This window comes from Apium graveolens, chromosome 5, assembly GCF_009905375.1.
Source record: "Apium graveolens cultivar Ventura chromosome 5, ASM990537v1, whole genome shotgun sequence".
NCBI lineage: Eukaryota > Viridiplantae > Streptophyta > Magnoliopsida > Apiales > Apiaceae > Apium > Apium graveolens.
In genome coordinates, this window is record NC_133651.1 from 217,451,083 (window position 1) to 217,460,265 (window position 9,183).

Consider the following 9,183-nt stretch of genomic DNA (forward strand, 5'->3'; position numbering starts at 1 on the left):
TGCGGAAAGAATGTATGAGATACATTTTTAACAAAAGGAAAAATCTTTTTGTGGAATATGACATCTCTGGTAAAGTAAATTTGTTTACTTTGAAGATCTAGAACTTTGTAAGCCTTTTTACCATAGGGATATCCAAGAAAAACACAAGCACTAGCTCTAGGAGTAAATTTATCCCTAAAAGGAGGTGGAATTGTTCTATAACAAAGGCAACCAAAAGGTTTTAAATGAGAAAATGTGGGTGATTTATCAAACAAAAGTTCATAAGGAGATTTGCCCTGTAGAACCTTGGAAGGAAATCTGTTAATAAGGTAGGTTGCAGTTAGGACACAATCACCCCAATAACAAAGTGGGAGATTAGACTGAAACAAAAGGGCTCTGGATGTTTCTAACAAATGTTTGTGCTTCCTCTCAACAACCCCATTTTGTTGAGGGGTATAGACATAAGAAGTTTGATGCATAATGCCTTGAGAAAGAAGGCAGGCTTTTGCATCTAAAGAAGATCCTAATTCTAATGCATTAGCAGTTCTAATGCATTGAACTTGGGACTTAAATTGGGTTTTAATCATTGACAAAAAATATTTGATGAAGGTAAAAGCATTACTTTTACAACTGAGCAAGTGAGTCCATGTAGTTCTGGTATAATCATCAACCAAAGTGATAAAGTATTTGTACTTGTTATAAGTAGGTGTATGATAGGGACCCCAGAGATCAATATGAATTAACTGAAATTTAACAGTGGAATGAATAGAATTATGAGAAAAAGGCAATCTGTGTTGCCTTGCCTTAGCACAGATATCACAAGCACTAAGAGTATCAATGTCAGATTGACTAGAATCATTATTACAGAGAGACAATTTCTTGAGTTTAGATAAGGGTAAATGACCCAATCTAGAGTGCCACAACAGGAGGTTCTTATTACAATTTGAACTAACATTCATACTAGAAAAAGGAGTAGCAGCAAATGTTGATGAAGAGGATAGAAGATAGAGTCCTTTGTAGAATCTACCAAGAGCTAGAGGGTTCTTAAGAGAAGAGCCCTGCAAATAGCATATAGCAGATGTGAAATTAACAGAACATTGTATTTGTTGTGTTAATTTGCTGATAGAAATAAGATTGTATTTGAAAGAAGGAACATAAAGCACATCATATAAGACAAGACCATTGGATAAAGATATATTTCCTATAGAGGAAATAATAATGTGTTGACCATTTGGCAAAGAGATTGTGGTATTGTGTGTTATGGGTTTTAAGGCAGTGAACAGATTTTTATTATAGCACATATGGTCAGTTGCACCACTGTCAATTATCCAATCATTTCCTTGAGAATCAGATAAGCAAGCAATTTGTGAGGAAGGAACAGAAACAGTACCAGCAAAGTTGGCAGCAGAGACTTGAGATTGATCAGATAACTGGGATTGTTGTGTTACAGACTTCAGTAAATTCATAAATTGAGCACAGAGTTCTGGTGTTAGTCCAGGTGATGGTTTTGCTTCAACAGCAGGGGCATTTTGAGTAGGAGAATCAGATCCTGGATTAGAGCTTTCAACAGAAGCAACAAATTTCTTAGCCTTGGTAAATTTAAAATCAACTGGGAAACCATGTAATTTGTAGCACTTGTCAATGAGATGTCCTGGTTTCTTGCAGTAGTTACAATGTATTGAACTCCTTTTCGCATCAGAAAACCCAGATTTAGGTATGTTAAACTGATTTTGAGCTCGGGGAAAATTAACATTCAATGCAGCAGAATCAGGCAGCAATTATCCAGAAGAGTGGATTTCTCTTTGAGCTTCCTCTTGGAGAAGTAGATTGTAAACATGTCCCAGAGAAGGTAGAGGTGATCTCATCAATATGGAACCTCTCATCATATTATAAGTGTCATTAAGACCCATGAGAAACTGTATGACTTTCTGATCCTGTTGAAATTCAGTAAGTTTCTTCGAAGCACCACATGTACAACCACAAGTGCAAAAAGGAACAGTGCAGAGTGAATCAATATCATCCCATAATATTTTGATTTTAGTGAAATAGGTAGCAACAGTAGAATTTCCTTGAGAAATCTCTGATAATTCTTTATGTAGTCCAAACAACTGAGCTCCATTAGAAGTGCCATATCGTTCTTCAAGTTCAAGCCACATTTGATGAGACGAAGTGGAGTAGATAACACTACGGCCAATAGATTTTGACAAAGCACCAAGGATCCATGATATAACCATATCATTACAACGAGTCCAGCTCTTAAAGGTAGGATCATTAGGATCAGGTTTGGGAAAAGAGCCATCAACAAAATAAATCTTATTTCTCACGGATAAAGCGATCAGAACAGAACGTTTCCAGTTGCTAAAACCATTGCCGTCAAAGACGTCATTTATCAGTTTCATTCCAGGATTATCAGAAGAATGCAAAGTGAGAGGATTATCATGATCAAGATGAGTATGAGATTGAGTGAATCGATGAGGAGTAGATTGAGATTCAGTGTTGTTATGAGAGGTGGATGCCATATGAATTAATTGAGAAATCAGAACAAGATTCAAGTAAAAAATGGTTGAGTCATAAACACAAACACGTAGAGTGCAGTGAGATATGATAACAGATTTATATGAGGAGACTAGAAACACTAACAATATACACGATCTCGGCAAGATTGTGCAGAAATGAGAATCGATAAGAATAATCGATGAAAAAATGCAAAATTATGACCAGGATTACGAAGAACTACAAATCAATACTAGAAATTTACAAAAATTGCGTAAGATTTATCAAGAAGAGTAGGTAGAAACAAGTAAACTAAGCTTGAGTTACTAGATTAGTATAGAATTGTGTATCTAAGATGAAGAAATGATCAGCTTACCTGATGAACAAGATGAAGATCATGACATGATGAATTATCACCATTAACAATCATATGCGGAAGTAGACGAGAGAAAACAATCACAGTAATTCCATTACTGCTCTGATACCATGTTGAACATCAAGAGATGTGTGTGTGTTTATTATTATGAGAGAGAGAGATGAGAGAGAGATGTGGAAAATATTAACTGTATTATTATTTCAACTGAAGTCTATACAATGATATATGTAGTGAAAGAATGTACAGGGCGGGAAAAGCTGTTACGACTAACTAACTGATGCCAAAAGAGGGGTAACAGGATAAATAGTAAAACTAAACTATTATTTACAAAGAGTGATGTCATTATATACTAAGTAATATGTCCAACAAGGTTTGTCCCTTGTCTTCATTTTCAGTTCTGTCAATTTTAATTTTAATTTTAATTTTCTTGCTTTTATTTTAATTGTTGCTTCTATTTCATGTCCCTTGTAAAGCTTATATCTTTCTTTTTGATGGATTCATTGTGATTTTGATTTGTATGGTTCCTTAGTCTTTACTTAAGTTAACATGACTATGAATATCTGTATGATGTAAAAGCTGTAACCTTTTCATTACTTAAGTTAACATGACAAGGAAATATCTGTTTGATCATTGATGTTAAAGCTGTAATCTTTTCATTACTTAAGTTAACATGACTATGAATATATCTGTTTGATGTAAAAGCTATAATCTTTCAAATATTAGAAGAAACAAGAATGCTCCAAAATAATGGCGGTCACTCAGGAGTTTATGTACGAATTTACATTTGTTTAATACACTTACAGAACATGCTTAATCTAGTTTAATACTATTTGTTTGATGTAAAGATTAAAACTTTCTACTCGAAAAAGAAAAAGAAATCTGGAAAGTTTATGCAACTTTGATTTTAAATTCATCATCTGTCCTCAATTGTGAATCTCCTAATTACATTTATATCTTTTGCTTTTTAGAACTTGAATTGCTATCAACTTTTTGTTCTTTTGTTTTTTCTGACAGCATATCCAGTGACCGAGCGCTACAAATTGGAGGAAGAAGAAGCAAAAACTGGATCTTATACGCGTGGGAAGGATATGGCGACACCGTGCATTATACAAGGGGATATAATTAATTTTCCAGACCTTCTCTTCACTAAAAATAGGGATTACCTCATTAAAAATAACAATGAGTGGGTATGTATCTTCCAAACATTCCATAATAACAGTTTTTTACATTATATTATAACCAGTGGCAAGTTATGGTTAACCTCTCCACTTTTCTTGTTTGGCTTGTAAGAGCCCAGTTTGCTAGAACCTATGTACGTGGGATCAAGTGTGTACTACATTTTTATATAACATAATTAACATATTTCACAAGCAAAGCGATGCTATTAAACAAAAGGCAATATCCGATATGAAGTGAATTTTTTTTAACTCATCTATGAGATGATTAATTTTTCATCAACGTGCCCCTTATTATTATGCTACTGATTATCTCACTGCATCTAGGAAGGAAATTATTGTTTTTATATTTTTTATTAGTTGAGTTCTTAGTCGTTATAGTTAAAGAAATAAAGTCAGTTGGTAGCCATCATTGGATCTTTGTAACATAATAGGTTGCCGAAAGACCACAAAATAATTTTTTTTAACAAAGGGGTTATAATGAAGTTGTAAATATACGTGTCAAAAGTGAAACAAAGAGCCGGAAAGTATCAACTTGTATCTTTATCATGCTTAGACTGCATTTGGTGTACTTATGTTGAAGTAGTTAGCTTATAAACTTCTTTTGTTATATCTTTGAGATTGTTTTCAGCGTTTTTTTTCTTCAAATTTTGATTTTTGGAAAGGAAGAAAAGTGGCTAAGAACATTATTTGTAGGTGAAGGCTGAGCAGTTGGCTGGGAAGGTTATCATAATTTATTTTACGCCACTATCTAAATTCTTGAATCTGTGCACAAGATCGTTAATGGACATATACAATGATAACAGTAGTCTTGAAATCGTTTATGTTGTTGCCACTGATGTTCCCAATAGTGAGTTGAACCATTGCTCCCTTGACAGCGACTCACAGAAACAATTTGAAAATATTTTTTCTGGCATGCCATGGACTGCAATCCCATTTTCTGATATAACATCCAGGAAGCGTCTGCAAAGAAGTTTTGCTGCTGAAGTACATATGTATACACCTGCCATGTTTATCATTGAGTCAACCGGCAGGGTTTCTAAACTATCTTGGGAGGCTATTGATGTTTATGGAACCTCAGGCCTTCCTTTTAGTGATGAAAGGGTAAAATATCTAGAGGCAGAAGATGATATAATAGCTAAGCATCCCTCTTTGGATGCACTCCTGGCCTCTCCGCAACGTGATTACGTCCTCTCAAATAATGGAGTAAAGGTATGATTCGTATGTAGTATATTGATTATGATATTCATCTGATTGTTTATTCTTATATTGTGCCCTTGATCTTCAATATCATATTTATCTCCTTTCTCGTTTTTGTTTTCCGGACTTGCATGATAACTATGGATATTCATCTTTTAACTCCATTCTTTGCTACCTACCTCTTGACAGGTTCCTATCCATACTCTTGAAAATAAAGTGGTAGGTCTATATTTTTATGAAGAGGGTTATACAGGTGATGATTCCACTGAACTACTTAAGACGGCTTATGAAAAGCTTGCAGTCGAGCAAAACTTTGAGATTGTGTTCATTTACATTGGAGACACTGTTCAAACCAGCATGATAACGAGTGAAGAATCATTCGTGGAAAGGTTTAGGACTATGCCTTGGTTGGCACTCCCATTTAAAGACCCGGTTGTCAAGAGATTGAAGCGGATTCTTGAGTACCCTTCTGTACAATATTGCGATGAGGAGCGACCACCCGAGTTTGTGATTTTTGGGCCTCGCGGGGAATTTATTGAACCATTTGGCATAGACATCTTGGCACGATATGGAACAAAGGCATACCCATTCACTCGCAAGGTAGCTGCAGAGTTAGAGACGGGAAAAGTGAAGGACCTGAAGCTGGAGATGCTATGGGATCCGGACACCGTCTTCGAGGGGAAAGATGGGTCCCAGGTGAGTTATTTTTTGATGATTCCGTGCATGTTTTGGTCTCTCCCTTACTTTTCTTCTGGTAATTTGGACAAGAGTTCTTGACAAGCCTCATACTAGAAGCTGGATGTATGTGGATATTGCATATATTAGCATGTCAATAAAACCAAGCAGTTCTTAATATCGCGTCTAATGAATTACTTACTTTTCTGTGCTTGGTTGTTGCCTTCTCAATTTGACCTCTCAGGTTCCTTTCGCCCAACTCTCTGGGAAGCGGGTCATTCTTTTTTATGAAAGAGTATATGATATTTGCCTGGATGCCGAATGCTGGAGCGTTGAATTCTTAAGGATGTTAAAAGAAAAGTATATTCAGGTGAAGGGTAGTGATGAGGAGTTTGAAGTGATTCATGTCGTGGAGAGCATAGACAGTGTATTCCTAGACGAAAAGAAACATTACACTAAACGTGTACCGAGCAAAACAGGATCTTTTGCTCGTACTCACATAGGAGAATTGCCATGGTTGATGTCAGATGAAAATAAGCTGTTACCTAGTTTTGGTTCCTGTCTTTACTTTGAGGGGTATGTGCAATCATATCGTTCTTCAGTTTTTGCGTTTGATCTAGATGGAAGACTGGTGAGAAGATCATTTTATCCGACATTTGAGGACACGGACTTTCCGTTTTATGCGGGGGATCTGAAAGAGGAGACTCTGAGTCAGTTGAATGAATACTTGGATTGGAAGTATTGGAAATACTTTGAGAACAAGGGGAGGATATATTCATACAAGAATAAACATACCTATGATTACGAGTCCCGGGGACCCTGTGATCAGAAGCCATAAAGGTTCATATCAACAATGATGTCCTATAGTTTTAACGAGACTACTGTATTCTGAAGAAGACCATTTGTATATCCCTTATGATCATCAATTGTACACTTATTTTAGGTGATGTATTGCATTGCAGTGTAGTATTAAGGCAATTTGTATTTTGTGTTTTATATTTCTTTTTTATTGACAGAATGGTAATTTGTATTTCAGACAATATTTTTATATTAAATATCATTTTGTTAGACTAAAAATAGAAATGATTCTCCTGAAAATAAAAAAAGAAGAAAAAAAAGTAGCTCAATCAATAATTTTGGATTTTAGAAGCATAATGATTAATGATGGTTAAGATAGAAGATAGTACAAGATAGCACAGTAATATTCCATCTCTCAGTGCTGTTATATTTCCACGTCCCACCAGATCCTACATTCTGGTTTCCCCAAAAGCCAAGTTGATTCTAGGGAGAATGGGTTTTGCTCCCTCGAGAAATGCAATGAACCTCATTGGTTATAAGCAAAAACGTCGGAGTTGTTCTTCCCATGTCTGAATGTCCAGCTGAGGAGGTTTTTCTTGATGTTCGTTTGATGAGCTATCGTCAACCAAGGGAGACTCCTACTATGTTAGATGATCGATTCCTCGTCAAATGTCCAAAACCCGGATGGATTAGACTTCACGGTGTTTGGATTGTTTTTGTTGACAGCAGTGGAAAAGTAATAAGCATCCGTCGCTTCTTTGGTCCTAAAACTCCCAATTTTCAGGAGTTAATTGATGAGTAAAAGCTTATTATGAACTAATAGCTCATATCCAGATGTTCTGGTTTGATAACAAAATTACAGAACTTAATTACATAGCATCCCAAGGTTTAAAGCATGGTTCATTTAGTGTTGGACAGCCCATGGAAGATTATTACAGGGTAGCTTATCATCTTACTTGGACATTAGGAATGTATTTAGGAAGAATGGAATTGTGTTGGGTAAATATTATGATGCTATTTATGTCAGAGATGTACTTAAGGAGGAATATGGTGGTTTCCCATGCCTTTCCTTCAAGAGGGAAGACGGCCACTCGGTGTTAGATGATATCGATCGCCATGCAATGTCGTACAAGCCGCCAAAGCTAGTGGATCATCCCAATTATACAAATTTACCCACTGGTGAATTTCTTTTCAGAAGCAATGATTTTAAACTAATTTAGTGATTTCCTACTTAATATATTTATATATAACATTATAATATACAACTACTATATATTACCTATTTAGCTATTCAAAATTTCAATCACACTGCCTCCAAACTATTAGTCTTTTAACGGCTGGACTCAATTGTTGATGGTCGCATCTTTTGGAGTTGTGAGTGTTTTTGACAACCAAGTGGTTGTGAAGGGTAGCAGCTGTGATATGCGTTGTGAAGATACATTAAGTATATATAATTCTAACTGTGAGTAGATTGTCTTTTGAGTCATTGTAATTATAACTCATCTCTCTTGCGAGAACTTTGTATTGGTTGGTTTCACTATTTTTGATAATGCATTTTCGTTATGGATCTTAAATTGTTGAATGTATTATTGCTTTCGATGGAATATTAAATTGTTTTATGTATTACTGCATTTGTTTCAATCTACAACATCATATGTGATGGAGTTCTTTATGTTATACGTTTCTTGTGTTTACTTGGTATGGCTGGAAGCTGATCTGTTTTTGGCCCCAATTAAGGCAACTATATACTCCATGCTCTAGCCAAAATTGCTTAGCTCATTCCTAAACCTCAAGACTCTGTTATACTTGTACCTTGATGCTCTGCAGTCCTCTAATAGATCATTTTTTACTGCTATCAATTGTTCATCCAGCTCAAGTTTAATGATTGTGAGGTAATCTTATTTAATTAGGATCCTGAATGCTTGTTTTAGGGTGTTAACATTAGTTTCTGGAATTGTAAAGGTTTGATGTGCTTCAGACCACCCACCACTCTAAAAGAGCTACTTTGTTTGTACAACTGCTTCCCCCCTCCTGTGTTTGATGTGCAATTAGTTCACCTCGTGTATCATCATGTTAGAAGAAGCGTCGTGCAAACAGCCGAGCACACAATTTCATGTCTTCTAGTGCAGCGAAAAGAAAACCTCTGCTCATATTTATTTTTTGCAAAACAAAGTCATTAAAAGGTCAATCTATTCTGCGGGGGTGAAACTGCTTTAATTCGTGCTATGACAAAGGTGTCCTGGTCTACATGTTGTGCTCCAAAAACAGAGGCTGGGTTGTGTTTTCGTGTCTTAAACACATGGAACCAAGCATCCATTTGTTTTCAACTCTGGCAGATTCTTCAACCCTCAGCTAACTCTTTATGGCTTGGGTGCATTCAGTTTTTCTCTGAGGTAAAGCACTCTGGACAATGAAAATGCCATCAATAATTTCATGGTTAATTCTTAATTGTCGTCAGTTTGCCTTGTCGAATGTCAGCTATAAAGT